At 38.0% G+C, this 12,089-nt stretch overlaps 1 protein-coding gene across 1 annotated transcript in view; it reads right to left on the minus strand.

Annotated features, from left to right (window-relative positions):
- The window catches only part of NELL2 (neural EGFL like 2), a 153,974-nt gene that overhangs the window by 43,624 nt on the left and 98,261 nt on the right, over positions 1–12,089 (minus strand). The window lies entirely within an intron of this gene.

Below are 12,089 nucleotides of genomic sequence, written 5' to 3' on the forward strand. Positions count from 1 at the left end.
TAAACATTTTAATGTTTCCATTTGTGCTATTTAAGAAATGGAAAATGCGATTTCAAAATAAGATGCCCTAAAGTATCATTTCAAAATGCTACATGAAATGCTCTGCTATTTTCAATATGCAGTATCTTAGTCTGTAGTCATCGAAATGAAATGTTTCCATTTCCTGGAAATATTCCTTGCATTTTCTTCAAATCAACAGTATCCATCATTCAGTGCCCTGAAATTTTAATTTCAGGAAAAGCAACTGTTTCTGGAAAATAAAGGCACCTAATTTCAATCAGCACACACGGACTAACCTGCATGTGAGGTTTTCATAGTCATCATTTTTCCCAAGATTTAGCAAATTTTATTATTGCAGCTTATGCCAGCTCTGGCTATCTGACACAAATCTGGAGTTGGATCATCTTTCTTCCCCCATTTTGTGTGTGTCATACTGCTCTGAATCCTCCCCTTCATCAATAAAGAGAAGTCTGCACATACCTCACAGACTTGTCAGGAAAATTAATTTCTTAACATTTTCAAATCACTATGGAAATATTCAACTTGCTGTTTCAATACCAGCCAGAAACTGTAAGAGTATAAAACTGACAGAATGGCACATCTCTAATCCATCCATCCATAAATTGGCTTCTGGTAATGGCAAGAACCTATTGTTTAAAAGGGGGAGAAATTCACCTCAATGTAGCTAATCAATTTGAAACACTACCTAGATTTAGATGTTTGGGGTTTTTTTTGTGGGTTTGTTCTTGGTGCTGTTGTTGAGTATTTATTTGGTTGGTTTTTTATAATACTAACATAATATTCCCCTTCTAAACAAGTATTTATGTGTCTCTGACATCATCAGCAATGCCCCCCTCAATCCTCAGCCTGGAGGCACCATTTACTGAGCCGAGTCCCTCACTGGATGCAGTGGAGCACAGGCTTCAGACCTCTGCCCTGAAGCATAAGATTTAATTACTTTGCTCTCAGCATGAATAACTGAAATTGTTATTGTTCACCAAATGATCCATCACTTTTAAAAGCCAATTACAATATTTGACTCCAACCTCCTAATACAGTGAAATCTCTCACGGTGGCTGAAACAGTACTTATGCTAAATCAGTCCACAGAATAAAAGAAAAATAAAGTGATGACCACACAAAATAGGCAAAAAGTGTTATCTGTACAGTAATATCATCCTGTCTTGCTCAGTTTGTGTTAGTCTTATGATCTTATTTAAATATGGTATGACATTCAAGTATTAAATATATACTACTTTCTCATTTATAAAGTTTCTGCAGTAACATACAACAGGAAAATAACTATGGAAATGTGTGAAACATCATGCACTCAGCAAGGCAAAAAAATCTTGCAAAGCCATTATCTTTGTATGTTAGAAGGAAGAGTCTATACAGCAATACATCACACTGATAAACACAGCTCAAATCACTGAATTTGACAAACTAAGTGTATTTAGTTTCCTCAATGAGGAAGTGCAGCCATCCACCCCATGCCTTAGGAATTCAAAAGCATCCCTGGCACATATGGCAGCTCTTTGCTATAGATAAGGGTATATTAGAGGAAAGCAGGCGATCACAGACTGTCACGCTAAGAGGAACACCTCTATGCACATGGCTGGAACAGCTCTGAAATCCTATCAAGGCACCCACGGGTAGGGCAAGTGCTCTGGCCTCAATGCCAAGAAAACTTGGCATTGGTATTCTAGTCCAAGGTATTCACCATATTTATAATACCTTGCATTACCAGGGGCCTGAAGACCATTTGCACAGATGTATGTACTTCATATAAAAAGATGAATGTCACACCTGAGTGTGCCTTCCTAACTGTTACTCTGGTATAAAAAAAACTACTGAGTCTTTAAGATGGATTTTTCTTAAAGTGTACAGTATCAACAAAATTAATTTTCCATCAGCTAAGTAATGGGTCTTGAATCAAAGATAATATGCTTTCTTTTTAGAGTAGGTTTCCTACTCTACACAAGAACCTTCAGTATCTTATCCTCCTGTAAGAAAGTTCACAGAAGAGGCTTGCTAACAATTCAGGAGGCTCGAGCACATAATCCAAACTGTATCAAAACAGACAGCACTTCTGCTTCTGTGGTTATCTGCTCAAACTTCAGGTCTATTTTTATTTAAATCAAAGGGTAGCAACTCATTAAAAATTCAGAGATCTGATAAATGATTCTTGGATTGAAGATTACATGTCATTTTTTAGGAGGAAAATGCCTTGGAGGAGGTGGAAATTTTGTGATTCAATGAAGGAAGCAGAGATTTCAAAATTATGGGAATGGAAAAAATCAGCAAAAAAAGAATCAGGATGTTTTACAATACATATGGATTTGTCAATCTATACTATCTGAGCTTAGCTTCAATAACACACTTAAAACCATTTAAACATAACGCTTCATATTCATTCCCACAGAGGCGTCAAACAGAGCAGTCACCCTACACTGCAGGCCTGGCTCTTTTATGGACTAATTACAAATGGTTAAACTACACTCAAAAAAATCCTGTACACAAAGCATCTTACTACATTCACTCTTCCAGCATATGGCACACTATCCACACCAATTTAAGGAGACCATCAGAAGTGACTTCTTCCGGAATTCTCTATTAGTAACAAATTGGACTGTCTAGTTTTATTAAAGATAGAAATACTTATTTATAATAAGAAGGGTGGTGCTTCTTTGGTAGTTCTTCCATTAATTCATGCATACCACTTTGGCTGTTTTTTTAGTCAAGCACTTGCTAAGTCACCTTAAATAAGCAACACACTGCAGAGACTGAGTTCAGCAATCTTATATATCAAAGTAGGAACTGTAGAAGCAGATAGGACCATGCCTTACAAAGAAGCAAAAAAGCTTTATAGAAGAATCTCTTAAAGAGAACCATTAATATGATTTTTAAGTTCAAAAACCAGTATATAAAAATTATTTGCTTTATTCAGAAGTGTCAGTACTGGCCAAATGTATTTCTTATACTGCAATAAGAACACTGAGGTCATTTTTTTAAGCATCTTTAGAAATTATGTGAAACACATTTAACAAAAGTTTTATATTATTTCACTGAACACCATAATGAAGATGCAGAGAGACCAGGTACAATAGTATTACAGAGGCAAAGAAATAAAAATTATTTTTGCAGAGAGATTTTAATGCTTAACAAACCTGAATTTGCCTAAACATTTCTATAAAGACCAAATGCACTAGATTCAATGATTACTTCTAAAACCCTATTATCTAATATATCTAAATTCCATTTTACACTGTTCAGGACTCTGTGGTCAGCAGTGTTAAAAATTAATAAAATCTCTGTTCTGGGAATCAACCAAAGTTCTAAATACGGTATTTATATTGACTAAGCTATCTCTGCAATAAGGTCTTTCTTGATAGAAAAAAACCTGTCAACTCCAAAATTTGCTCCATGGTAATAACAACAGTAAGTGAATATGAATATTCCATTAAATAGCTGTTACGACATAAATGACTCAGAGATGCAAAAAAATTATGTGGCAACATAATTATTTCACCTATGCACATTTGGGTGTGCAGCAAATCAACTGTTATACATACACATGTATATGCACATACAGTAAGGGTGATGTACTACACTTCAGTTTGTTTTGAAATCGTACTCCAGAATATTCCATATGGTTTGCTTGACAAAAATGTTGTTACTTCAGAAGGGTATCTAGAGTGAACTACTGCATCCTAGGGAAAAAGAATGCTGGCATAAACTGGTAGGAACCCACTAGATCCTGTGATACAGGTCAATGCAGTGACAGCTGCGGATCTATCTTACGAAGTTCATTATCTGTGTAGAGATTCTTCCAGAACTCAGTAAAATTTAATGTGCTGTCCACAAGCTGTGCCACCTGCCTCCTCCTTGTTACCTTAGCACTATGCCACATCCACATCACCCCCTAACCTTCCTGCTGTGTATTTCATGATTAAAAATAAACAACAAAAGTCCATATAGTTCCTACTTGCATATTGCAAGCCTTCCCAATATTTGCCTTGAGCAAATTCTGCAAATATCAAAGAAAAAAAAACAAACAACCAACACAATTCAATCCAACAGCAAAAAGGAACAGTGACTGAGTCGCATCACTTACTTGTGGATAAAGAACATTATGGTGGCAGTTTTTCTGAGCCATTCGTTACCATCATTGGAAAAGAACTGACACACTTCAGGCACAGAAATGCATAAAAGTTCCCAAAAATGAAAATAAAATGCACCCTTCTAGTTGTAATCTTGTAACACAATGCAACAGATACTAATTTCTGAGTGAATCGGGATTAAATTAAAATAATTTAAATAAAGAGAATATATTAGCTATTTTCTCCTCTTGAGGTCTTTGCAGTCTTGAACTCCAATTACTTTTGGCCTCCTGTTTCCTCACCACTGATTAGGTATAGATCTGTAGAACAATGGTGCCAATCTGACCATCCGACATGGCAGTGAAAACAGGTAAGAGTTACCTGAATTATCAATAGCTGACACACTTAAATGCCCACTTGAGTTTATCTTAATTAAAGCTCATACCATTCATGTACAAGACATAAATTAGTAGTAATTATATGGGTAGTTTGGAAGATTTATTCCATTAAGATCATTTGGGAAATGACAGATGGTTCATTTCTTTAAGACTTCATATTAACTAGTTTAAACTCTAATTGGCAGGGTTACTTGAAGTCTCAGTATACGCACACCAACTTTAAAGAGCAAATGCTGTAAATTTATTGAATTATGCTATTTGCTGGAGCGCATCCAAAGAGGGGCAACAAGCTGGTGAATGGTGTAGAACACAAGTCTTATGAGAAGCAACTGAGGGAACTGGGGTTGTTTAGCCTGGAGAAAAGGAAGCGCTAGGGTACTTTATCACTCTCTACTACTACTTAATAGGAGGTTACAGCAAGCTGGGTATCAGCCTCTTCTCCCAAGTAACAAGAAATAGGACAAGAGGAAATGGCATCAAGCTGCACTAGAGCAGCTTTATATTGGATATTAGATATAATTTCTTCACTGAAATGGCTGTCAAGCACTGAAACAGGCTGCCCAAGGAAGTGGTGGAGTCGCCATCCCTGAAGGTATTTAACGGATGCATTGATGTGTTGCTTAGGGACACGGTTTAGTAGTGGACTTGGCAGTGTTAGGTTAGCAGTTAAACTCAATGGTCTTAAAGGTCATTTGCAACCTAAAAAATTCTATGATTCTATGTTTTCCATATATTTATGCTAAATTTTTGGATTAACAGTCCCAATTCAGGTATGCCTCAATTCATTCTTCTATAGATATTCCTTAATTCAAATGCAAAATGAGACCCATGCTTTAATTACTCTTAAGAGTTACCATCACACAGATTACCCTTAGTTAATGCTGAAGTCATTAATTAATGACCACTAGCAGTTGTCCTCTGTTCAAAGATAGGGATATGAAAGGCCAGATCTTCCTCCAACAGTCTATTCACCACTCACCCTCTTGATTTTCACCTTCATCCACTCCCATATATCCATGCTAATCTTGGTCCTCATTTTTTAATTCTTTCTTCAGTGCAGCCTTAAACAATAATTTCTGTAGATCTATGTCCACAGTTTTCCTACTTTTTTCTCTTAATTATGTTGATAATAAAAATAGTTCTGGCATGTGCATGCTCTATTTTCAAAGTCTGTTTAGAAACCATTCTGCTTGCTGAAATGCTGTTTCTGTCTGTAATTACCAGTCCATTGTTGTTCTTCAGGGAGAACAGCTGCCATCATCTCATCCAGATGCCTAATCCCTTTTATCTATTAGCTTATTTGCTTATTCTATACATGGTGTTAATATGAAAAAAAAAGGAAAAACAAGAAAACATTACAGAAGCCTTAGGAAGAAAATCATTTTTGGGATACAGCCAAAGTCCAATGTTCCCTTTCATATACATTATGAGAAAGCTCTAGGACTGTACCTTAGTTGTACTACCAGGAAGATATAACAGAGGGACCTGGTTTCAGCTGGAATGCAGTTAATTTTCCTCCTAATATCTGGTACAGTGGTGTGTTTCGGCTTTAGTCTGAGAACAATGCTGGTAACACTGATGCTTTAGTCTCTTCTGAGTAGCACTTACCCTGATCAAGGGCTTTAAACTCTCTCATGCTCTGCCAGTGAGAAGGGGCACAAGAAGATGGGAGGGAGCAGAAACTGGACACCTGACCCAAACTAGCCAAAGGGGTATTCCATACCACAGCACGTCATGTCCAGTATAGAAACTGGGGGAGTTTGTCAGGAGGAGCCGATCACTGCTTGGGGACAAGCTGGGCATCAGTCAATGGGTGGTGAGCAATTGTATTGTGCATCCCTTGTGTAATTTTTCTCAGGGGACAGGGTTTACTCCTTCCTCTCTCCCTATTTCATTTTACTATTATTATATATCATTATTATGACTATATTTTAGTTTAATCTCAATTATTAAACTGTTCTTATCTCAACCCACGGGTTTTTACATTTTTTTTCAATTCTCCTCCCCATCCCACTGGGGAGTGGGAGGGAGTGAGCAGCTGTGTGATATTTAGTTGCCAGCTAGGCTTAAACAGCAGCACAGGGAATATGTATTACTAGCAATTATTGATATAGGATTAAGAGCAGCTGAAAAAACACTTGATCAAGAGAAGGAACGAGCAGTGATTCTGTGCTTGCATCTGCCTGTGAAGGTAGGAGGGCTTTGAAGCAAGCGCCAAGAGAATGCAAGAGAGTGCGCAAGAAAGATCCTGGAACCAGAAATCCCTAGAGAAATACTGCATACCTGTATGTAAATGTAATTTAGAAAAAACATGAGCCATTCTAATCATAGTAAATACTAGTTTTTTGAAAACTTATTCTAAGAAGATTTTCAATTTTAGATTTTATTTTACAACAGACTGTCATCTAAAGTAAACTATTTCACTCACCAAAGCATCACACAAGAAGCACATACCTTTTGCCCCTACCCTTTAAGACTTTTTTCTTTGCACAAAGTCTTTTTTCATTTTTTTTTTGTTGTTGTTATTCCTGTTCTGGGGTTTCCTTATTGACTGAAGAAATACGTAACTCTTACCTGTAAGTCCCTTCGAATTGTTCACTAGTAATTCTGCATTTTGTAGCTCTAATGGGTTTTATGGCTCTAAGCAGGGTATGCTCTCCCCAAGGACTCAACTTGAAAAGTGTAACATATGACTTGAATATTGACCAGTCCACCATTCCTTCGGTACCTGCACACCAAAAAGTCCGTGCCAAGATCTCCTGGAACTCAGGGAAGACAAAAATATTCTCGGTCTCAGCCACAGCAGACAGGCTGATGGGTAAAGTACATATTTCAAGGTAGGCCTACCAACACCCCCTTCACCTTCCTCCACACCTGCTCAGAAAATCCTTTCTTAAACCCACCTAAGTGTTATCATCTTCAAAATGTGTCTTGTAATTGAACAATTACATTTCATTGAACAAGACATGTTTTTGCAAAACACTCACACTCCTCTTGTGGGGGCTTCTATTGTAGTATTAATCAGTGTTACTTCATGTAACATCCTGTGAATTTTTACACTTTTCAACCAGTTAGGCAGAAGAAATATAATGAAGAATATTTAATATGACAGCTAAAGTTAAAAAGCTTTAATTTATCTCCACTTCCCTTCATGTCTGCCATTTCCTATATTCCTTCTTGAACAGAAAAGTTTAAGGAAAGATTTTATAAAGCGTGTAGCATAGGCCTAACTGTTTCCCCTAAAGGAAAATCTGTAACTCCCACTGATTTTAATGGCAGGACTGTAATGCAAATGCAAAATTATTTTGAAAATCCCACCTTAATAGATTTCAATCTAGACATAAGGTCTGTGACCTTGTCACCCACTTCTTTCTTGCCTTAATTCAAACTGATCTCTTAATATCTTGGCTCTTTTACCACTGACATTTTAAAATAAGGTTTCCATCTTTAAAAAGGTATTTCATCATGTAGACTTTCTCAATGAATTCATCTTCTTCTTTTTTTTATCGAACCAGATGCATTATTTGTTCCTAGGTAAATCTTTCTTTTAGAATTCCAACTTTTATTTTACGCAAAACCTCCAGGCACTTATGATAAACTGATGCTTTCAAAATCTTCTATTATGTTGTCAAAAGTGACAATGATAGCAAATTCCACATCCATAGCAGTGTTTCCTACTTTATTGCTAGTAGAACAGCCAGACTAGAGCTGTAAATATGGTACTCCAATCTCCTCAGCCAACTGAAAAATGTTTATTTTACTGCTTCTCCTAATGCCAACTCTTTTAATTTACTGTTTCCTTACTAAAAGGCTCCATGTTATAACAGGTCTGCCACCAGCAAGAGACACGTTGGATATTTGGCCTCCGTCCTACACCTATTTCAATTATACAAAGAAAGCAGGAAAGTGGCTATCTGGCTGCTGCTGAAGCTCCTAACTTGCTGCCTGTTCTTGTATTTCACTAGTAACTTACAGACCATCTACATAACCAGAGGGCTCCACAAAAGCACCTCTTAACCGTTTTTCAGCACAAGAGTTAACAGAAGGGTGAATATACAGCGGGACAGGAGAAAGATGTCTCATCAATCACGTACTAGCCAAAGTTGGTTTGATAAAATACAGACATACTCAAAGCCCTCTAGACACAGATGGTGCCCTTCTTCTATTTTCTTTGGGATAGCATCACAACCAGGGTTTGCCAACTCATTCCAGGGGCTCCTGGGATAATCACAGTTACAACATACAGCACCATTATCTAGGACAGTGCTTGTCAGGTGAAGAAAATTAGAGGCACCACAGTGGTGGATGCAATGCTGCTGTTGCTTTGATCCTGCTCTTGTCCGCAGAAATCTGGAGCAATTTACTTAACCATAAGAACTGGGCAACAAATGGGGTTTCTGAGCTCTTATGCAGCAGGGAGATTTCCTAATGCATGAGATGGTTCCTCTTATTTCCCTCGCGGTACTGTGACACAGGCACTCAGATGACTCACTGGATATCAACTAGGACAGTACTATTTTTGATAAGACAACTGTAGTGCTTTAGCTCTATAGAGAGAGGATGCCTTCCTTAACTGTTGCTCACCTGATTTTGAAGAGGGTTCTTTACTTGAAAACTGGAAAGAAGGTATACTTCGGAGATGGTAAAGCAGAAGAATACCGATGTTTTGCCCTTAGGTCAGCCTTGATACCATCTCTACTGATGCTCCCCATTTTCCCTAAGGCACATCCTCCCTGATAGTTTATGAAGGCACACCAAAACAGCACAAATGTACACTTCACAAACACTGCACCTAAGCCACCTTTCCTGGAAACAAACACACCTGGAGAGAATGGTACAGCCAGTTCTCATCATAGGATAGTGTCAGGGAAAAGCTAACATACATATGCATCCTTGGAAGCCAGGAAGTCCTCCCGGCTTCTGCAGTTTAGATATAGCCCTTGATGCCAGGAGACAACCTGCAGAGCTATCTGTGCTGCTTCTAACAAAAACCAGCGCAGCATAGTAGTGGAGATGCAATGAAACTAGCTTTTATCTTCCTTTCACCACCTGTGTGGTAAGAAACTCGGCATTGGCTGGCTAACTTGTTTCATGGGTAGATTTTCTAGCCCACACCATGCTTCTGCTGCCACAGTTCAACCGCTAATATAAACCAAGCTTACAAATAACTATTTCTGTGCTTACATATATGGATACAAATGTGCAATTTTATATTAACAAATTAATATTTGCAAAAGCATATTTTAGTAAACTTTAAAAATCTAAAAAATTCTTCCATCAAATTAGCTGTCCTGTTTAAAAACACTATGAATTGCTCTAATAAGCAGAACCATGGATGACGTTAAGTCTTCATTATTGTTCAGGTCTCAAATATTCAAAATATGAATATTTGAGAAGAGAAGAAACATACTCATATGAAAAATAGAAAATGGAGAAGAAATATGAGAAAATATGAAAATATAAGAAAATTGAAATACATTCATATGAAAAACAGAATCAAACCACACAGTTAAGAAAAAAAGTAAAATCTAACCAGATATTCCATATTCCTAATGATACTGACATCCAAGGATGATTCCAAATTTGTAATCCTACTTCCTTTATAGAACCATAGAATCACAGAATAGTTTCAGTTGGAAGGGACCCCCAAAGGTCATCTAGTCCAACCCCCCTGCAATAAGGAGGGACATCACCTAGATCAGGTTGTCTAGAACCACATTACATCCTGTTCTTAAGTATCTCCAGCAATGGTGCAGCACGCACCATCTCTGGGTAACCTGTGCCAGGATTTCTTCCTCTCATGCAGCCTGAATCCCCCTCTCAGTTTAAAACCATCACTCCTCATTGTATCACAACAGGCCATGCTACAAAGCCTCCCCCAATCTTTCTCATAGGTCCCTTTTAAGAACTGAAAGGCCACAATAAGGTTTTCCCAGAGCCTTCTCTTCTCCAGACTAAATAACCCCAACTCTCTCAGCCTTTCCTCACAGGAGAGGTGCTCCATCCATCTGATCAATTTTGGGGCCTCCTCTAGACCCCCTCCAACAAGTCTACGTCTTTTCTTTACTGAGGACTCGAGCTGAACACAGTTCTCCAGGTGGGGTCTCACCAGAGCAGAGGGGCAGAATCACCTCCCTGGACCTGCTGGCCTCGCTGCTTTGCATGTAGCCCAAGGTACAGTTGGCTTTCTGGGCTGCAAGTGCACATTGCCCGCTCATGTCCAATCCTTCATCCATCAGTTCCCCCAGTTCCTTCTCCTCAGGTAAGCTCTCAATCTGTCCATCCCCCAGCCTGTATTGATACCATGGGTTGTCCTGACCCAGCTGCAGCACACTGCCCTTGGCCTTGTTGCACCTCATGAGGTTTGCATGGGCCCACCTCTTGAGCCTGTCCAAGTCCCTCTGGATGGCATCCTGTCCCTTGGGCATGTCAGCTGCACCACTCAGCTTTGTGTCATCTGCAAACTTGTTGATGACACACTCAATCCCACTGTCTATGTCACTGATGAAGATATTAAACAGTACTGGTCCCCTAAGTACTGACTACCCCTATAAGGAACATTTAAAGCAGTGTTCCCAAATCTGACAACTTTTTGGGACATGAATCATCAAGCACCAAAATAGAACTTCTTTACATGTCTCCTCTTCAAAAAATTCAGGATTTAAACTGAGATGCTGTGGAAAAGTTTGGAAGACTTCAAACTAAGATGAAGCCCACTCCATGGAAGGTGTACTAAGTGAGTAAACACCGGGTATTCAATCAGATTGGAATATCCATTCAGGCTACTACCAACCACAGTGTCTATTTACTTCCCAAACATTAAAATGATGCAGACAGAAGTTAAGTTGAATTCTACATCCATTTTCACTTCTGAAGAGCTAGGAACAAGGTAATAAATTCTTCCTACCAAGCATATGCACACTCTGAACTTATTAAAAACACAGGAAAATATGAAAACAGATTAGTTTTGATGGACCCCCACCTTTCCAGAAATCAATCCTCTTATGTTAAAAATAACTGGCCATTTTTGCCTGCTTTGAACTTTGTGAAACCTTTATCTTCTTTTTTTTTAATTGCACCATCATTAAAAGATTCAACTACAGGTTTCCAAACCCTGAACATGAAAGTTAACACTGTGTGACAGCTGGTATGTTCTAAACTCATCACATTTACTGTCTGTAACAGGGTAAATGACACAATTACCTGCTGTAATTACTGTTGCTGACAATATATTTTCCCTAGTGATTGGTCTGTGTGAGTCAGAGCTGCTTATCTTTGTCAGTCCAGTCTAAATCTCCATTTCCATGTGACTTGGACATTAACTTAGGAAGTATTTACAAATTAGTTTCAGTATCTGCACAGACAGATATTTGGGATAGTATAACTTCATTTTTCACTGCATGATTAAACAGTCTACCACTCTAATATGATTTTGCATTAGAAAATAAGTATTCACAATGAAATTCTGTTCCCCATGTAAATTAAATGCACAGTTCTCTTATTAATATATTGGAAGGCAAACATATTTAAACAGGTAAGTAAAATGAAGGAATAAATTGCAAATAAATAAGTACATTGACATTTCACAGTAT

Source organism: Pezoporus flaviventris, unplaced genomic scaffold, assembly GCF_033815535.1.
Source record: "Pezoporus flaviventris isolate CSIRO_AGI_PZ_B2104156 unplaced genomic scaffold, CSIRO_AGI_Pfla_v1 ptg000045l, whole genome shotgun sequence".
In the NCBI taxonomy this organism is placed as follows: domain Eukaryota; kingdom Metazoa; phylum Chordata; class Aves; order Psittaciformes; family Psittacidae; genus Pezoporus; species Pezoporus flaviventris.